The following is a 20,873-nucleotide window of genomic DNA, read 5'->3' on the forward strand; positions in this document are numbered from 1 at the left end:
AACGTTTGAAACACCCTTGACTTGATTTGAAATTACGCCTTTATCGATCAAACGCAAGCACATATATGTGGTCCACAAATGAGCAGATTTTCGAGAGAAGCCCCGAGTGCTGTATGTGTCTTTTTACGTACGGTTTAATGTAGGTATTTACTTTTGATAAACTTGGATGTTTTAGGTGAAAAGCGAGTAGAAACAGTAGCTAGTGGGTTGATTATCAGCTCCAATAAGATAACGTATCAGGTACGAATTATAGGAAGTTGGCAACTATAGGAAGCTTTTCGTGAGTGCAAGTACCCGATTCGGTTAAATAAACGTCCAACTAGCGAGTTCCTTAAACATTATTTTGTTATGTTTTTTAGCGACCAATTCCACGAAGGCAAGCTCGAAGTAAGAAAGGAATATTATGTGCTCAGAAGTGAGGGAGTGATATAACGGGATTTGTTGTTATACGAGACGTACGCGGAGAAAACCTTTGTTACTAGTAAGGAAGGAAATGTCTATGAATATGATTATCAGAAGACTGGTCATGCAGTTTAGCCAGGGGAATTCGCACATTAGCACTATTATACAAGCACACCCCCATTGTCAGCCACGAGGAATAACATGTGACAAAATTAGTGTTCTTATTATACGTATGCATTAATAGTATTTCTTATTATTGCCATCACCGTTGGAAAATTATGAGCTTTTTTTGCCAAAAATGCACGTGTGCTATTCCGCCAGTGTGTAGATTATTGTTACGAAAAATAAAAACTGATCTGGAAAATGAAGTTGTTCCAACTGACAAAAAATTCTGACTTTTGTATTATTTTATTTTTACTTTTACTAGGTACTTCTTGCTATCACCCTTATGTTGATAAGTCTTTTATTATTTCTTTTAAGGTATAACATGATTTTAATTGGAGTGGGTTTTGCTGGCCTTACTTGAGGCTTGCGGTCTTAGAAACTTAGAAGACATTTCATTCGCTCTGTGTGTGCATTTTTGTAATGCCTGTCAATTGTATCGACGTGTTTCCTCAAGTAAGATCACCAAATCTAAGGGAAACTTTTGCTGTTGTTTAACAGCTACTATATAATGTATGACAACAAAAGATCCAAAAATTGTTGAAATTGTTGTTGATATTTAGATGAGGACTACTGTGTAACTCTTAAACACCTAAAGATACTGATTGGTAAATAACAATAGTAAACATATGCGACAAGGTACCTTTACAGAGAAGAAAAAGTAAATAAAATTATTATAACCCAAAAATTTGTTCCATTTTGAAAGCAAGTACAATTAACCTCTCTGAATCTACCTTTAAAATATGTTTTTATTATTTTTGCCCCTCTATGGCAGACTATTTGTTAATGTTAAATTACTACGTTTATCTGGACTTTTTATTAAGCTGCTTTTAACTCAGAGAAAGAGTTTGACTTGCGAACGTTGTCTGTTATCGAAATCTGTCGGTTGATATATATATATATATATATATATATATATATCTGTAATTCCTTCGATAAACCAATGAGGCAGCCCAATAGAGTGTGTTTGACGGGGGTTATTCTTTATCATCTGCATACATGTATCTGTATATGTCGTCGCATTTACTTATGCTAAAGAGGGTCAATAAAGATATGATTCGCTTTAAGTGATGTATAAGCATCTTGCTCATAATAATCATCGATTCTTAATATTTGCATACCGAGATGCCTGTGTGTGTCTGAGCTATCGTTCCTTCAGTTTTCACTACCTTCACACATGCCGCTTGTCAAAGTGTAAGAACTCGACTTCGGGGTGACTTGATGTATTCAATATTAGAATATATAGAAAAAAAATCGTTGCAGCTGATTGCTTACATTTTTAATTCGCATAAATATTATAAGAAAAATACAGTAGAAAGCTTGACAAATGCCTTTTCATGCGTCGGGATTGATTTCGACCGTTGGTGATTTTGGCTGGCATTCAGACATCGCAAACCTTCATCAAAATATCTCGACTACCCCCATAGGTCCTTAAATCTTAAGAAAAATCTAAGGCATTAAAAGGCAGATTTTCACAAAACTATCCATCACAGGTCCACAAATCAAGCCTCAGACCTGCCAAAGGCACAACTTGCGCTTAGAAAACCACAATCCATGTTATTTTTTTTTAATAGATTAATCAACGATAGAATTTACCGGCTGTTTTTATGACACGAATTTTTCCTTCCAGTATCCAGAATGTACAAGACCTAATATGATATATAAAAGACAGGCGTCATAAAGTTGTAATTACAAGGTGCCAAGTTCTGACCAAATTACTGTTACAAGCAATGTTTTTATTTCTCCAGCTAAACGTGTTAGGCTAATTGAGGAGTTTTAATTTGAATCGATTTAAAGAAAGGCAAAAAAAAAACACAAAACCGCATCCACTTACTTTTAGTATATTCAGCATCTTTGTAGAGCCACAGCCACAGATACTAACATGTCGGTCACACATTAAAATATAATTATTTGTCCCCGCATAGATCGTTCAGACAGTACGCTCATATTCGTCTGCTTTTTGTCGTTCAAGCTCTGGATTCTCCACAATTTTTTTTCAAGTATTGAAAATGTGCATCGATAGATATCTTAAAAAGCTTTATATTGATCGGTGCTTCTAATGTTTTGCCTTCTTTTCATATTATTTGATACAATTTTCGCTGACATACCGTTAGCATATTATTAAATAACCGAACCTAGAGGGTTTCCGACGAAGTTTATGATCACTGGCAGTTATCAATTGTACAACACGATTCGACGCTATGGCTTTTCCTCTAAACAGTCTGATTCTCGTCATGCTCATATCGTTTCCTCACAGTAGATCGTTCAAAAGATAACTTGTTATAAGACCTAGTGAATTTTTCATCAGTAGGTTTCATGCCTCTTGATCATAAGCAGGTGCTGGTTTGACAGGCTTATTTTGGCTCAAAAATAAATTTTTAATGAAATCGTCGCGAACTTTACGTAAAATTCCCCTCTCCTGAGTTAAACACGCAGGCTCTACAGCGCTTGCGTGAATATGACAAGTTTAAGTGACTTCAATTGTCTTCGGATCGCTCTTGCCAAATGCAAAAGCATCGATAATCCACAAATGCCAAGGCCCATTAGAGACTAAGGTTTTCCTCTGTACACACATATATCACTTATATGACTATTGGAATATACGATTGCTCAAACACGGCGTAGTTTCCACAGATGTCCTTTATTGGTAAAAGTAACGAAATGCAGTATTTGAATGTCTTTCAAATGGACGCTTTACGTAAGCTCATTTCAGTGAATGCGACGTACAGAAATGAGATTTAGTACGGCATAGTATTGGGTATCTATGCAGTGGTTTGCCAACCAAACTTAAGGACCCGTAACGGTCTGGATCGAAATCGAGCTTAAGCACACTCCACGTTTCACAGCAGCAGGTGTATGAGATATCAACGATCCTGCAAAATACTGCTTTTGATCCGTTCTGATATGAATATCAGAAAAGCAGACATGAATGTCGGAGGATAGCTTAACACACGGCTAACCCTCAACGAATCATGTCTCGAAAACAAGTGGTCTCAGTTTCAAATAGAATTGGCGTCCCTATTTCATAATGTCGGACAGTGACCGACGTCACTTTGTTGTGAAATTTTTTCGTCGCGACGTCGTGCGTTTAGTTTCTACTAGGGGATAGGGCAATTTTTTTATGGGTAGACAGCGGATGATACGACGAATGATGAGGAATCCTTTTTTTTTTTTTTTTTTTTTTGTAAAATCTGTTGCACAGATTTCCAGACAACTATTGCTACTCCTCTATCGCCATTTCTTTCGTAATTATCTAATACATAGATGTAAATATATAAAGAAAAAGATCAAAGTTCGGTTGTATTTAAATATAGGCTAACTATGGGTGTAATCAAATGAAACGGTTTGCGGGCCTCATAATGTATATCAATCTTCTTCGGTTTTTTTATACCACTCCATCAATCCATGTTTATTAGCAGACCAATGCTATTATACATATAATAGTATTGATATTTTAGAAGCTAAAAGAGATGACGCACAACAACGACAGATGTCAGCTAAATAATCGACAATCAAAGAAAAAACAAACAGCTGCGGGAGTTCTTTCAAGCAAAGACAACGGTCACAGTGATAGGAGAGAACATAACAGAACTTAGTACAAAACAGAAAAAAAGGACGAAAAAAACGAAGTCACTTAATTCCACTTCAGTGTCCATTATTGGCCCCTCTCCAGCTCTGTACGTTTTTTAGTAAGACGCCTGAGTTGGAACCGTGCGAATTTGCGCTAGTGCATTTACCGTTTATGTTGATAACGCAGGTAGCTACGCGTGGCTTAGGATGTTGCACTTTAACTCAAACCATTTGCTGAACATCGCGGATACAATGTTACTTCGTCTTAAAATGATGACAAAGCTAAGAGTAATTTATGTCCATAATGTGCAGTATGTGAAAATCAGAAAAAGGGCCCAATTCACGATAGTTTAATAATAATAATAATAATAGCAATCGTCAGTGCACCGGAATGGAGAGTACATGATTATGATCTATAGAGAAACGTTTGAAGTTCTTTCGAAGTAGTGAGTGATTTATTAGAAGGGAGCTCTGCGAAAACTGTAAGACAGACTTTCAATAATGTCCGTTATACGTTTTCTGTGCGTTTTTTTCCTATTTTCTATCGAACGAAAACGTACGTGGCGAGAACCATTAGTGGCACCGCTACAGCCGCCTTCGCTACTGCCGTTCTGAACCGCTCTTATGTTATTTGGTCCGCATGAGCCACTGGAGGCGGACATGGAGCGAGGTCAGCGCGGCCTTTGGATTCAATCCAGTTGATCATGGCAAAACTTTACGCATGTCGTTACTTGCGTGGGTAGTTTGTATACATCAGTCCATACGAGCTGTTACTGTCACGTAAAAATACATATCGCTTATATATGCATACATAAGTGTGGCCTCAAAAATATTTCATCTTTGATTTTTCAGCTTCATTTCAGTGTAAGCCAATGTTTTCACCACCTTTAAATAATAATAAAATAAAAGAATTATACTAGCGACCACAAACAGCATTATTTGTGTGAAAGCGCGCTGTGTTTAAGGTAGCAGAAAATAAAAAAGGCTTACCTAAATTGTATAAATATGGTTAAGGAGCCTCTTAGCATATGCAAAAGGCAAAACGTAGTCTTCCAATCGTTTTCCGCAAACGCCAAACTTCATCCTCAATTCCTTGGGGAGTTAAATTTGTAATAAGCAGGCCTAATGGCTTGCTCTTATTTACTATCTGGAGCAATATACGTTCTCTTTCTACTTTTGAAACTAATTCATCTTGCCGTCGGCAGGTGCATACTTTCTATCATGATACTTTGTAACGATCTACCATGACGCAATGTTCTTTTGAAAAAAGATTAAAAAAAAAAAAATAAGGATTATTTTTCACTACTCTTGGTGTACTTTCGTTCCTTGCTTTCTCTTAAAGTTAGTAGCTGGCATCTATATGTGTAGTCGACTAAAAACCCCACGGCTGGTGTAAATGTTTGGCCTGTAAATAATACGCCATCATTATGACTACAAATAAAAAAGTCCTATAAATAAGTCTTATAAGAACGGACATAGGAACACTGAAGATTTCGATTGAGAGTCGCTGTACTATTTTCGTCCAACTATTTAATACCTTACAGAATAACAAGATAAATATTGTCTGCTAATAAAAGAAATACTCCAAAGTGAAATCTTGTAGCCATAATGATCCTCGGATCTTATTTAGATAACCATCTAGAAGCAACGCTGTCGACTATTGTCAGATACTAGTGTGTTGCTCTATCGGTATGTGGCGTTTCGCTTTACATTATAGGCCTGGCAGCAGAAGCAATAACATTTCGCGCCGCTTTTTATACGAAAAAAACTATTTATTATATATTGTAGTACGATTTTACACGAGCTAGTGCGAAGCTTGTCATGCGTATTCAACAATTCTATTCACTAGGCTGATGCTCGTGGATCGTAGTGCATTTACACTAAAGCGTCACCCTGAATAAGGCTACAGTTGACATAAATTCGTCTCTGTAAAAAAAAAAAAAAGAGCGTCCCACAGTACTGCTTATTTTAAGGATCGAAACGTCGTTTTGAATCCCGCAGTGTTCATTCATGTACTTTAAGTATCTCTTTATAAACCACGATTACTACGTCGATCAGATAATTAGCGATATACATTAGTCTTCGGACTAATGAAGTATATATATGTATATAGAGTCTTGAACGAGGCAAATCAACCTTATCATCAGCAACGTTCTCGTCGTAGGTATTGAACCGCGCTTTGTTTCTAGATCGATACTCGCATGCTAGCTAAGTTTCGTTAAGATTAATTAGGCAAACCTAGTTTTGTGGGTTTTTTGTCATGAAAACGCATCTCTTAGGCTAGCTCTTTTAACAAAAATGAATATAGTACCAGCTTGAATAATCCTAACCAATGCAGTGATTATTCTGATAGCAGGAAAACTGCTTTGTCCTAAACGACTTAACAAATTATTGGCATGGTCCTAATATCCCTTTGCGCACGATTTCTGGAAGCATATACAATGGAATTCATTGGCCTCAGAGGCGTTATTATTTACCTTAATTTGCCCAAGATCCTGTAACAAATTATTTAAATGAACATAGAATATGTAAAGGGTGAACGGTTTAAATGTAGATAACAAGATTATCGGCATTTGACGCTGGATTCGTTCATATAGCAAAATCCTTATCAGATAAGCGCATATTATCGCTGTGGCGAAAATGTCGACAGGTTCCTATATGAACGTTTCACTCCTTATTACTTTTTAATTTCCTAATCTGTTATATTCTAAAACTGATCGTTGTTATAGCTCATCACCGTAAATTCTGCTTTCTTTCATGAAATGATTGATCCTTTACCCATTTTTATTACTAGATAACAATTACACGCTGAGCTTTGTGGAATTTTTGCATATTCTTACACTATTGTATTTTTCATATGCAATAAATGAAATGCCCTAACTATTTCGTTATCTCTATGCACGTTGTTATAATTTTCTATCGTACCTTAGTTATCTGGTGGCCGACGATTGCCAACTGGGGCATAGTTTGTACGTCAAATGCTTTCCTCTTAACTGTTCTGAAACTAACAAACCAGCTGAGAATTGATATTGACTGCGTCCATTAAAATACAACGGCAACCAGTAGTAATAGAAGAAACAGAGAAAACAAGAGCGAACACGTTACAGTAATAATCCTGGTATGAGGTAGACATGGCGATAAAGATAACTCTACTGCGAAAAAAAAAAACGAAGACATCAAGCATCGTGTTGAGGGCACAGCAACACGCACAGCGTAAAAATAGGTCCGTTGGTTTTTTTTTATCGCTACTACTGTGGTATGACTGGACACGTCGTCAGCGTGATCTTCACGGACAATCACAGAGATTTCCACGTTTCCATCTATTAGTGTTACCTCTTTAGTTTCGACCTTTTCCTGTAATGATGTGTTTCTTTGGCGATTGAAAAGTGGTAGATCGATTCCGAGAATAAAGGCCTCGCTAAGAGCGCACGGCGTCAGGCGTACCGGCGCTGGGCATCGTGCCGTGGCGAAGGACTGATTGAAAAAGAAAAGTCAGTCAGAGAAACGCAACACTGACATAGCCCATAGTTGAGCTTCCAAAGAACGCTAAATTATAATTAATATTAGCACAATATCGGAAGAAAACAGGATCCAGTAGTATAATTGATCTAACTTTTCTATTGAACGAAGCATGGTATTATTGCCCTTAAATGAGAGGCGCTCGTAATCGCTGGTAACGATCAAGGGCTCTTTGATTCCTACAGTATAGCTGTCAATATAATGGGTAAAAAAATGCTTTTTCGGTCACCTTATCCCTTTCTTGATAAAAGTTTCCAAATAGCGTAAAGAATACATCTTCAGTAGTCCTTCATCATAGATACGTATTAGGACTTTGTTAGACGTTTAACCAGTGAAGAAGAAAGTCCCTTAAGCTAAACATACTTAAGGAAAATACCGACCTATCAAATGAGCTGAATTCTGGGGTAACTCGTATACCATGCACATGTTTGAGACACGAGCAGTTAAGACGTTCGGATGTTGCAAGGCTTTCGACCCACGCTGGGTCGCTATTCGAGTAACTTGTCGTTGTCATCCCTTTCGGCTTCTATTTCCTCTGCATAATTCCTCATAGTGAATGCGTAATGCCATCAATCATCGAAGGGTCGTCGCTTACAAAAAAAACCCGTTCGGTAGTAAGTGTGGGATACGGTCCACTTCTTGGTTTAAGACTAAACGGAAAAATGCGGCATTATGATCAATTTAGGACTGCCTCAATCGCAGAGCTATAGGGACGCTTTGCGAATAATTTGATTTTTTTATGCAGTTTGTACCCTGCAATGCCGTACTGATTGTGAAATATACCGCTTTTTCCCCCGGTGATATTTTCGGTAACTGCTCTGAGCTCATGGGGTGATGCAATAATAAAAGTACGTTTCAAATTCGTTAAAAACGTCTAAAACATTTCATGGTGAAAGAGAAGTCTTCTTGGCAAATCGTTCAACTCGCCGACTATCATCACCTATCTACGAAGTTTCCGTTTCTCCCATATAGTCTAATATTCTCACTGTGTATAATTATCTCGATATTTATAATGCAGCAATAAAAGAAAAGGATAGTATCAAAAAGTAAGGAGTGATCGCAACGGAGTAATTGGATGACCATAGTAAGGCTACAGAATACGAGCAATTCAAACTTGGGATAGCCTTGATCGGCCGTCAATAAGGATGCATCTAGAACATGAGGCCACACCTACCTATAGCATGATGGGATTAATTAATTAAGCAGAGTATGATTCAACAAACTATAGCGGGATATCTAATATGAGACAATTGTATGTTGCTCCTATATTGATTGATTGTATCGTACGTACCAGTAGTGACTAAATATTAGGTGTGTATTAAATCAATTATGTTTGCTTCCGAGGAGTCGGCGAGGCTTTACCGCTGCACAGGGGCTGCGTAACTTTTTAGATGGACTGAGAAATACATTTAGCGTCTCTGGTAAACATTTTCACGAAATACTAACATTCTTAAGATTCACCTTACTTGAAAATATAGTAATTGTTCCCGCTACTCATAGAATAAATTAACCCATTTATTTAAAATCGAATAAAGTATCTATCCGATAGGCATAAAAGGCTGCCGTTATGCAGTTTCTACGCTGTCATTTCGTTATTCAACTGAATGACATAATGACAATTCACCGAATATTTCATGACAGATTTCTAATACTCATTACGAATACTCATTTAAAGCATCCGAGATCTGACAGTTCAAAGACAAAGCAAATAAGGCAGGACTTACCTTGGCTGTATCTGAAGAACGTATGGTCTAGCGGCTGTACCCCTACTGTATCCTGAAATAGTTTGTTTGGCACTTAACGGTCTTGCAGTATCCAGATACTTAAAAACTTAGTTGCATAACTCACTCAACTTGCCCGTAGCTGTTGCACCAGGACTTTCCTTCAACACCGAAAGCTCACTGCCACATACTGTGTTCGCACTGCCGATCGACTTATATATCGTTTCACCACTGATCACAATAACGTCTGAACTCTTAATCCGTACTTATATCCGCTATGCCACTTTTCTTGGTACTCGTTAGTACAACAGACTACGGGCCAAATGCCTCAATGAAGCACTGTTTCACCAACTGTAAAATACAATACTCAATCCTAACATCACTATCAATCACCAGATAGATCCTGTATTGAGTCAAACACCATTCAAGAGAATCGATCCGGCACCATATAGTAATTGCATAACAATTTCGCTGCTTACCAGCCCAACTTGCGCTGTTTTCTAGCAGGCCTCAGGCGACATCGAACAGCTGCAGCGCTCGGCCATATGGTCGCGATGCTGCACGGGGGAGCCACATGAAGGCAAAAGCGGCAGACTGAAGTGCTTCGACTCGGTGTTCTGTTCCCGTCTTCGCTGCTCCGCACGCCGGTGTTTGTGCGAAGCGAGCGCTGACAGCATTCCTACCTTTTCGACGGTTGAAGCGGTTCTGAAGGCGAGGGTGAAGACCATACCACCGGCCGCAGCAAGAGCTGCAGCGGCGATGGTCCCGTTAGCCAACGGACAGACGGTAAGGGCACGGCTTCATTCTCGTCTTCGTCGGCTCAAGTCTGCCTGTCGGGGGGCCAGTCGGTTGGTCGGCGCCGGCCATCTGACACACATGGGAAAAAGGCGAGGCGCTAGAAGATGGGGGACGGGGGCGGAAACAAAGCAGTAACCATCACCGCCGCTCACCCTCGGTCTAGTTGTCGCTGCCGCCGCCGCCGCCGACACCATGAAACATTCACTGGCGCGCTTTCAGCCACTCTGATGCTCTCTTCCTTTTCTCCTCTTTCCACCATCATGGAGGAGGTCAGGGAGAGTGTTGGCGAAGACTGAAATAGGGATGGTGGGTGTTATTGGGCAGAGATGAAGGAAAGGGTAGCTGCTGGTCCACCAACGAAGGAAGAAATCCAATGGGGAAGAAAAACCGACCATGCCACCCGCCGACGCCGCGTTTGCTACCTCCACTATACTCAACATTCAGCAACAGAAGTTGGGGAACAGATGAACGGAGCGCCACCGGTGGAAGAACTGAGAACTCACAGGCTCTAGCAGATGGCTGCATGGGAAGACGCTATCCCCATTTTTGCCTAGGTTGTGGAACAGGAGATCGTTAGGTCAAACTGTAAATTTTGTAGGAGTTTGAAAACAGTGAGGTTTTTCCGGCGCTAACCTGCGACTAAAGAAGGTGTAGGCAGCAATAGGAGCAACGGCGCTCCAAAATTAGTTGTAGAGCCAATTCAACCATAAGCTACTACATAATGGAAAAGTCATCCTGCCACAAATCATTTCAAAGTGGAATTTTGAAGATGCGATAACTGTTGACGACTTGTTGACGTCACTATAATGAATGGTCCAGAATCGGCAACGTATCTTTAATAGAATATATATCGAGGTCTGCAACTGTCTCTCGGCCGTCACTATTGGTTGCAGAAACGTGTGACTAGGAACACAATAAGATGTTAACGACTAGCACGAAACTAGTACCCTGAAAAATATTGCGACGCTCTGGCATAGCTTATTTTGATCTACTCTAGAAAAAAAGTGATTTTCTCAAGAGAGAAAAAAGTATATATACGTGTGTTCATGATAAACTAGCTAAGATTGGCCTCGTTTATTTATAAACCCCGCCTAATTGAAGACGGACATATTGGCAACGCGACGAAGCGATATTGATACGCCTAGACCTGTCTTTATACTGTAAAGATTCTCCCGCCAGAAATAGCCAATTAGCACCAGGTCTGGAGAACGGGTAAGGCGCGACCTCTTCGCCCAACCTATGTGTTTAGATGATTACATTCTGTAATAAACCCCAAAAACTGCGCCTTCTGCTTACATTTTTCTAAATATTAATAAGTCATTTTTTTAGGATCTTAAATGCGATAAACACTCGATGTACTGATGCCAAGCTCAAGACTTCATTGCCCTCCAGATCATTCATAGGATATTTCACTATAACTTTAGTACGCTTTCTTTGCTGGTAAAGCTCATTGATGTTCTTGGTCTTGCGGAACGCTGTCTATGAATACCTTGGATAGATAAATTGATCTTTTATCAGACCAATTTTGAGTCGCACAGGCCGATCTGCATGCAGTTCTCTGCAATATATTTGCACTTCTGCTAAGTTTTCATACTTCCAGTAGCATCTTAAAATAAATTATCTGTGTCCAACAGGCAATCTTAATCCACTCGTTATTTTGAATTTATTACACCCTGAAAAGAGCGAAAAAAAAAAAAAAAGTTGTGACCCGTTAAACAGTATGTTTTTTAGAAAACCTTATATACATAGGAGGGTCGATATCTGACTATTTTCTACCTATTATATTATTTTTTTCTTAGCGAAAACTGTTTTGTAAGTGAATCTCGAAGCGATATCAAGAGCAGTTGCGGTTTTAGCTGCTTGAGCAACGCTTCCGTTTAATATACTAATTAACAAATGTAGCGTTTTGGTGTATCAGGAAGTGGAGCTTACCAGAACAACCAAAATATACTCACGTAGAATTTCATTAGCTTTTTCATTGGAATTGAGGTCTTCGGTAAATTTTCAAAGGTTGGTTTGCTTTTCTGGTCGATTTCTTCTATTCTCGGTTATTGGCGGGATATCGTTAAAAAGTATGAGCTTTTAAACACTAGTCGCAAGTTGAACTTCTTGGCTTGTTCAGGAAACCTTTTATTTATCTCTCAGAGTACGATAATTATAAACTTCAGTAATTCAAGCTTGTACTTGCTCTCAAATGTTATATGTCCATAAATTTTCAGACAGTCAACAAAATGTTGAAAAAAAATGATTACTTTATTTATAGTTTTGTTCATAGTTTCCACTCTGATTGCCGCAAACATCTTGCAACAGCCTGACTAGGAGTTGAGGCGTTAGAACATAGTTATTTAGAAATCGACTATAGCAAAAAATGGTCGGGTTAAAAAATCGACAATATCAAGACATATGCATATTGAATTCGACGCTCGTACTTGAGATACCCCTTGCTGTGGATTCTGCTGTGGACTTGCGGATATCAATCACTGTTTTTTATCTTATGGCAGATATACTAGCGAAATCTATTTGCGTGTCACTTCAGAAGGTTACAGTTAATTTTTGCCCAATTCATCAATACAGCGAAGTATGTAATAATTTTTATTTGCTATATATATATATATATATATATATTATTAATTTTTCTGAAAGCTCTCAAATCGTTATTTCATCATATGATATATATATATATATATCTTCAGCGGAAAAATATTTTTTTCGCCTTGCCTTCACCAGATCTATGGACCAGAGACGTTAGCGTAAACAAATAGTCACTTGCTCCCGTTTTTCTGTGCGTACAGGTTAGTTAGTATCCAATATAAAGTGATAACGGCTGATAAAAATGCTTTAAACACCTGCAACAATGTCAACTAATTAAGTAGTAACCTTCTCCTCGACTTAATTGTGAAGTGTTTGCTTGCCCGTCGTGCTTGCATGTGTTGACGCGAGTCGCGTAACCCTAATGGTCATTAAGAATCAAATATTTTTTACTTGAGGATTTAAATAGTTTTGTATTGAGGTTGTTGTATCGGTTGATGTTTGTCGGTATAATACAACACGAATTCGTTTTTATGCAATCTTCGTACAACGGAGAGGCTTGCATATAGGTCAGAACATTTTAAATTGCTTATCGTTTGCTCGTATTGTCATATTTACTTGAATTGCCATAGAAACTAATCTGCGGAGCTGCCATCATATTTGTCCGGACATTCTAGACACTTCAGAACAACACGCGGTCAAAAATGTCACAAGATGTCTAAGTACACATATTCATCGGTTTTTTGTTCTTACTTGGTATCATTTTACCCCCGACATCCCGGATTTTCATTTAACAGTGCTGCAGCCTGTCTGGGGAGGTGGTCATCGGGTCATTTTTTTTTTTTTAGTTTTTCAACTTTTTATTTAGAACACAAGTTGAATTTACAAATTGTTTTGGTTGGCCAACATTTAGACCCGATTATTTAATGTTATCACATTTTTCGTCATATTTCTTTTTCTGTTTCTTACCTGTTTTTTAGCAATTCAGTTATTTGGGCGCACACTTTGTATTATGAACGCCGTCCACTACAAATATAAAGCGCTGCCTCATCTGCTGTAAAATAATTCTTTGCATATTTAGTGTACATTATAGATATTTTAATATCAGTAAAGGTTAAAGTGTACAGACAACAACAACAACAACAACAAACAGAACGAAATCTATGCCCAAGTGTCGACTGGACAGTATTTCACAATACCCTTTTGTTTGATACTCTCATCCCTCAACGATTTATACTTAACTTAACATTTAGGCATGTCAAATTCCAACAATCCCTGGAACGGAACGAGTAGGATGAAAGCTGATTTTAAAATGAGCGGGTATGAAAAGTACTGCAGTTATGTTAGCACATTTCGTTAGCAGACGAAATTTGAAAAGTTAATATCATTAAGCTTCCAAACGAGTACACGCAGTCGTACAGCCAAATCAGTAAAATTGTTAATAGACAAATACGCTGGGTGCAACAGTGCCAAGATTTACAGGATTTAGGACTATGAAATTCTTTTTCGTACAAAAATATGCTGGACCTTACTCTTTACCTGCTATGACAGTTCGAATCAAATGTATTTTAAGAAGAAAACGTTACCGCAGACTTTGCAACGGACAAACAGGCTTAGAATTTTCAAAAGCATTTTTGACTAAGGTAACAATTTGCGCTTAAAGCATAGCAGCTTAGATTGCTACACATAATTATTCTTTCTTTGACATCTTGACAGATAAATTTGTATCGAACTTTTAAAATGATGAGACCGTAGTATTTTTATGATTATGTCATGCTTACAAGTTAAGCCAATCAGGCCGTCAAGAAGGTTTCTATCTCATACATTGAATAGGTGTCGCCAGATTTGACATAGTTGCAACTGTTGTTAGGTTCATCAAAGATCAACTTGTGGCCCATGGAAGCCTTTCACCCGTCAGATATGACAATTCGCCGTTCAGGAAATGTCCGCTACCGTACGAGTGATAAAGGAGATTTCAGCAGTCTTTATCTTATAAGTCTCAACAAAGTCCTCACATCCTAGTCTCTTCGAAAAGTTCTTTAATGGCCTTAACTGAAATTGTCGTAGAAGCAAAATGTGTAATTTTTATTCCTGTTAAAGATAGGTAGGCTTAGCTCGGTCCATTTACATCAGCTGCTTTGAATTTCTGTGGCTGCTCACGAATAATAGCCAGTACCGCACTACTGAACATAGCAAAGGCGGTACTAAGCGGTTTACTTGGCCTATGCTTATTGTAGCCACCAAAGCCTTACGAACCTGTCTATTATGTTAAGGATGCTCTTTTCATTGAAGATCACCTCTTAATATCTTAAGAATAGACGAGTCATCTGGCTAGTATTGACAACACAGGTCTGTAACGGCAGCCTTTCTGTGTGGAATACCCTTTTTCCTCTAGGAATCAAAAAGAAACTGCTTTTTTTTTATTGGGTTGGGCTGACATAAGTTTATCTAGTTGAAGAACATAAACATCTCTATCGGTCCTTCTTAGTTTGATAGCAATGAACTACGTTACAATAATGATTACTAAGAAACGTGCCATAAATTGCTTTAGCAGAGATGACGTCTCCCATCATCAGCATACGCAGCTAACATCCAACCTAGAAAATTGTCGTTACCAGAACACCTAAAAAGCGTGTTTTGTTACTGGAACGAGACCCAAGTCTCAACCAACCTCTAGCTTCCACAGGGCGAAATTGGGAGGCAAAGTGAGCTTCTTTTCTAAATGCCTCTACTATTTAAATGAAAAAAATACAACGCGCAACTTTATCAAGGGACTGATACTAGAGAAAGAAAAATATGAAAAAATCTCCTGTAGATTTAGATCCGTTTCTGATTTGGTTCTATTAAAAATTATTAGACCTTAGTGTACAAATAAGACTATACATACAAGTCTGTTTGTTTTTTCATTCTATAATTAGGTTAGGATGTTTTGTTACCAGGCTGATTAGTAAACGGAATATTATGAAAGTCTGACCGCAAAATTTATTCAAGGGAATGTCATAGGTGTTACCCGGAAGCCAAGCGCTTATACTATTCGGTTACTAGGTATGATATGCCATTGACGCAAATCTTTGGAATTACGGTAGTTTAAACGTGACCAACTCTGCTCCGGCACAGATTTTTTGCGATATTCCAGCACATAGATATTTTTATAAAAATGGAACAAATCGTAAGGGTGGTATAATAATATGACTGCCTGAAAGCCTGAGATACATAGGTACATGTAGATAAAAACAGTTTCATGCTGGGTAACTGGCGTTTTGGGTAATGCTTGGCGTCTTTTTCGGGCGTAAAGACTTAAAGCAGATTTACTCTAGTTTGCTATCACCAACTCTTCGAATTTGTGAAACAGGGTAAGCGTTTCCTTTCAGATCGATTCCTTAGTTATGTCACATTTGATCAATATACTTGTTTGATATGCTAATTTCATTCAGGTAACACCTGTACATAATTACCTAGGAAAGTACAACATTGAAACGGTTTTCTTACTTGACGGTAATGAACTGGCCGTTATAACAAATAAGCTTCTTTTAGCGAATGGACACTATACAAAAGAAAGCTCACTATCAAATATCGGTGTATCGTATAATGCCTTGCCCGGAATAAAGGTTTCTGCAGTTATCGCCAACTATCTTCTTTGTCCTAGTACCAGTATGTAATATGGCTTTTCCCATCCCAGGCTTCTCTCTTGCTTTTCGTAACTATCTCATTACAACACCTTTCGTTTCCTCAAATGTCCATGTTCCAGTGTCACAATTTTCTGGATCGTCCTGACTATTTGTGGTCGATTCGATCATGCCAAAGCGGACATATATCCTTCAGGGTGCCACTGTGCAGTTCCCCTGTTCGCTAGGCGACAACGCTTTTCTGGAACGCTATGCGCGAGTACAGCGGTCAATTCAGGGTCTGAAGGGGCTTTGGCATTCTCCTATATGTACCATAGAACGAAATTCAATCGGAAAACCGCACGATATACTGCACAGTATATATGTGTATATAAATATGTATGTATATACACTGTGAGGTAAATCCAACATCGAATAATTCTTGAACTAGATGTGCTAGAATGACGATTTAATACGTGTTAAGAGACTCTCCTTCACGCACATTTGTCACAGCGCTATGCCTGTTTCTGGGTAGACGTTTACTCTCTCATGCGTAATTTCTCAGCTCATGACTTCCGGTAGTACATTGACAGCGGAATATGCCTGTCCACCAGTTGTTTTTTTTTAGGGCATGTAATGATACGGACTTAAATCTGTAAAATAAGCGGGTCGAAGCCAACGTTAAATGTTCCTTTGCTTAGTCTAGGAAACAATTGAGGCATGGCAATGTCTTCCATTGTATGAAATAACCAAACTGCTTGCTTTCGATTACCGCACCGACGGTCCATGAGTCCCTTGAGGAACTCGGGACAGCGTTCATCGTTTCATTTTCGATGAGTACCTTATAGTAGCAGATATCCCTGATGTAAATTGCAAGTAATATCATCACATTATGTTCGAGCTTATTAAGCATTGTCACCGAACCCAGTTTTCCTCTAGGATGACACCATTTTATCATTTCTTTTTGGATAGCAAGAAAGATTGAACTGTGCCTTACCTAACACGACTCTGTGCTCTTCCAAGGTTTTTGTCAGTTTGGGATTCGCAAATTACACGTGCAAATACACCGCGCGCATCTTCCAACTGGTCTGGAGCTAATTTACGGAAGGCCCATTTTTTCACGTACACGTAGGGTGTAAATACGACGACAACAATATATGTTTACAGAAACAGCGCTCATCGGAAATATTTCGTTTTTAAATAAATCGTTTTTGCCGCTGTTTGATACATACTGTCCCTATCGTTTAAATGGTCGCGCAGGAAATACGAGAAAAATCAAATCACAGAATTGAAGCGGCCAGTTGATGTCACCGCCGCGCACAGAGATCTGGAAGCGTGGTTGAAAGCAGATTGTTTATTTCCCACCAAGTTGCTTCGTATTTTTTTTTTTTTTTATTTACACTTCCCTGCTATTCTCTTTGTAAAAACAAGCTATCGAATTCACCCATTCGATGTGGCATAAAGTAGCTGCCCCATTAAAAAAGATAGCCGCCGTGGGTCTCGCTTGGCTTACTTGGGCTCTTTAACAGATTTATGATAAACGGCATGGTAACCATACGTACCGTTTATAACTAAATTTTTGTCTCCTCTGAAGTAATAATTTGTGATAGTTTATTTTCGTATTATTAAATTTCTTGTAGTCATTCTTATTGCTGCACTTTGTTCAAAGGTTGTTTACATACAGTACGCTCGTTGTTTATAAAAAGGTTTACAATATCTCACGAGAACGTTCACCGTTAACTACTGCTGCTGCGTTGAGATGACATTTTGAGAGAGAAATTAAGGCGGATAGATGAAGCTACTCATTCAAAATGCGCTTTAAAATGGAAAACGGACTTTGTATCTTGTAAAAACAGATAAGCGGACTATATTGGATGGGCTTCGTCTCAAGAGACCGCAAAATTTTCGTAGCGTGCTCTGATTGAAATGGGTTTCTGGTTCCAAGCCAACCCTCGGCTGGCATACCCTAAGTAGATCAAGATATTTGAAGACAGACGTATGATGTTCCTAGACTGGAATAATTTCTCTCATGCTTGGAGTAGCACTGGCAAGTATTACGGCAATCTGCTATAAAGTACCGCGCAAAACGGGATGATATTCCAATGGTAGTATGTGACTTCTGCGCATCACTATTTCACACGAACGTCATGCAGTAGTACTGAGTCATGATAGCAATGAACCGGTCTTCGATTTACTTCTTCTGCGTGACTTCATCCGATAAAGGTTTATGACTAAGACGGTTTCGGTAATTTATGGATTTTTACTGAAATTGCATTAGACGGAAATCGACAGGTGCATGTTTTTATATTCCATAGAAAAGGCGCAAACGGTGCGCGAACTTTCCTAAAGATTGTGAGCCACATCTAATTTTTATACATATATTTATATATGTAAGTAAAATGTATGTTTAATCTTTTCGACCGGTAAAGTTTCTCGCAGAGCATAATATTAGGACAAGAATTTTCTCACACAATGCCAGGTTATGTAATAATATTGCAATTCACTCTCCTGCACAGCATACTTTGAACAGCTTTTCTAGAACCGGATGAAAGCGCGAGGGGTTTAGGTAACCCAGCACCACAGTTTACATCAGCCTTGGAAGGGTGAAAAGCCAAGTGAGCTATAGTTATTCATTATACTGCTCTAATGATTTTCAGTGAAGCCCAGCGAAAGCCTGGCAAAACGATTACTCTGTCACTTTCTTTTCACTAGCATAGCGGGTTAAGGCAAAGCCATAGTAATAGCCCTTTCCCTTCCACCCTACATAACACCGTAAGAAACGGAAAGTGTCTATTACATAATAACCAATATTAACAAATACGTAACGAATTATTGAAAGTAGTTAGTCTGTCTCCGAAGAACTAAAAACGAAAACAACTTTAATTATTCCCCAGTCGCCTTTGGTAACGTAGGTACTATTGGTATGCGTGAGAAGCTTGCCGCAGGGCCAGAAATTCGGCTGGCATCTGCTTTCTTTAGAGTTTGCTACCAGATGTCAACTACTACCTGCAGGAGCCACGTCAAGAGTTTATTCTTGAGAAGTGTTTTGCCACAATGCAAACCATAAGGCCGCTAATTGAAGTGGGGCAGATATTTCGAACGAGCATAGGCTCACGGACGTTTAGCAAAGAAGACAGGTGAACAAAAAAATGACTGTTTGATTACATTTATTGAGAGCCGAAACGGAACTGTGAATCTCGACGGAAAAAATTATACGAAATTCAAGTGATACATTTTCAGCAAGCATTATACGCTGAAGCTTTAAAGTCTATCTAATGTAGCGTAAGTGTATGAAAATGTTACTTAGCCAAATGGATGTTGAACGAATAGATGTCCTCTATTTCTAGTTGCACCTCGCCGGCAGTTTAGTATCACTAATCAGGAGTGATTTACTGCGAGACATTCTCTTTCTCTTTTGCTAGTTTATTTGTCCTCGATTTGGCGAGTTTAACAAAATTTATGGATTAATCAGTTATTTAACGAAGCAATACTGTTCAGCGGCATGTTCAATGTCGCAAATAGTGTCTTTACTGTGCGATCGTGCAAAGAGCTCAATGAACGGTACAAGGCGTACCATACATGGGCGCGTTGTCTCGACTAAACCCATCTCAACCTGTCATCAGTATGACGTCGCACCTAATATGGTGAGACCCTAGCAAGGACAATTGAAACACTTAGGACAGCTGAAAATAATTCTCTGAAAGATGGGTTTTTATCTCCTATGAGCCAAGTTGATCCGGCAAAGAAATTGTTTAACCTTTTTTATGATTGCTAACGTTATATGGGTGTGCCAATTAGAAACTATATGCATACATTTCTGTCAACAAAAAGTCACCGGAATGACGCCTGAATAGAAAAAATGTGTGTACGTATAAGGATGACGTTGGTCAGAACACACATCGAACGTCAGCGCACCTCCTCCTCAAAACCTCGCATAGGGAAACCTTTTGCGGAGCATGTCAACTACACATCTTCCGAAAGAATCTTTTTCCGACTTTGTTTGGCCCGCAACCGTGTTACCTATAATACATTGTATTTTAGAAGACTAGAATATTTGCAATGTCAGCGACAAAATAACACTTTACATTCTATACGAGAGTACGTTAACACAGCCAGATAAGACAATGCGGTAAAACAATGGCAACAATATTCTAATCAGGGTAACATCGGCACAGACGCGTGATCCTCTTGATTAAACGACGTATCTCTTGTCGTACATAGTGCTAAATAGTCTCCTATCAACACAGAGCCCTTGGTAGATATCGAGATCTAGGTGCAAATTGTTCCGGCTGCATTTTTAGGACTGCGTGTATATTTAAAAATGTTATCGACCGATATCGTACATTCAATTTTTCAATATAGTTTCTAGGTCTGGATAAGGGCTAGAAAAATAATAATGCACAAACAATGGCGTTCTGCTACATGTCGCCTACATACCCTAATATTTCGCCAATTTTTTAAGTGGCACATTTTTATTAAGGTACGATATTCTAGAGAAATCCAAAGCTAGCGATAGCAGTGTTTACCTAGCAGTCATAATCTGCGAGAGCGATGTTTCACTTTGTAA

The 20,873-nt window shown here is 38.7% G+C and overlaps 1 protein-coding gene across 1 annotated transcript in view; it reads right to left on the bottom strand.

The window, feature by feature from the left end:
• LOC111255090 (uncharacterized) overlaps positions 1-10,245 on the bottom strand; it is a 36,844-nt gene extending 26,599 nt beyond the window's left edge. Inside the window, exon 1 of the transcript XR_002675346.2 lies at positions 9,378-10,245. The gene's annotated coding sequence lies outside the window, so the exon portion shown is untranslated. The remainder of the gene's footprint in view (positions 1-9,377) is intronic.
• Positions 10,246-20,873: the final 10,628 nt, after the last annotated feature.

The sequence above is a fragment of the Varroa destructor genome, unplaced genomic scaffold (genome assembly GCF_002443255.2).
Source record: "Varroa destructor unplaced genomic scaffold, Vdes_3.0 BEIS01000424.1, whole genome shotgun sequence".
NCBI lineage: Eukaryota > Metazoa > Arthropoda > Arachnida > Mesostigmata > Varroidae > Varroa > Varroa destructor.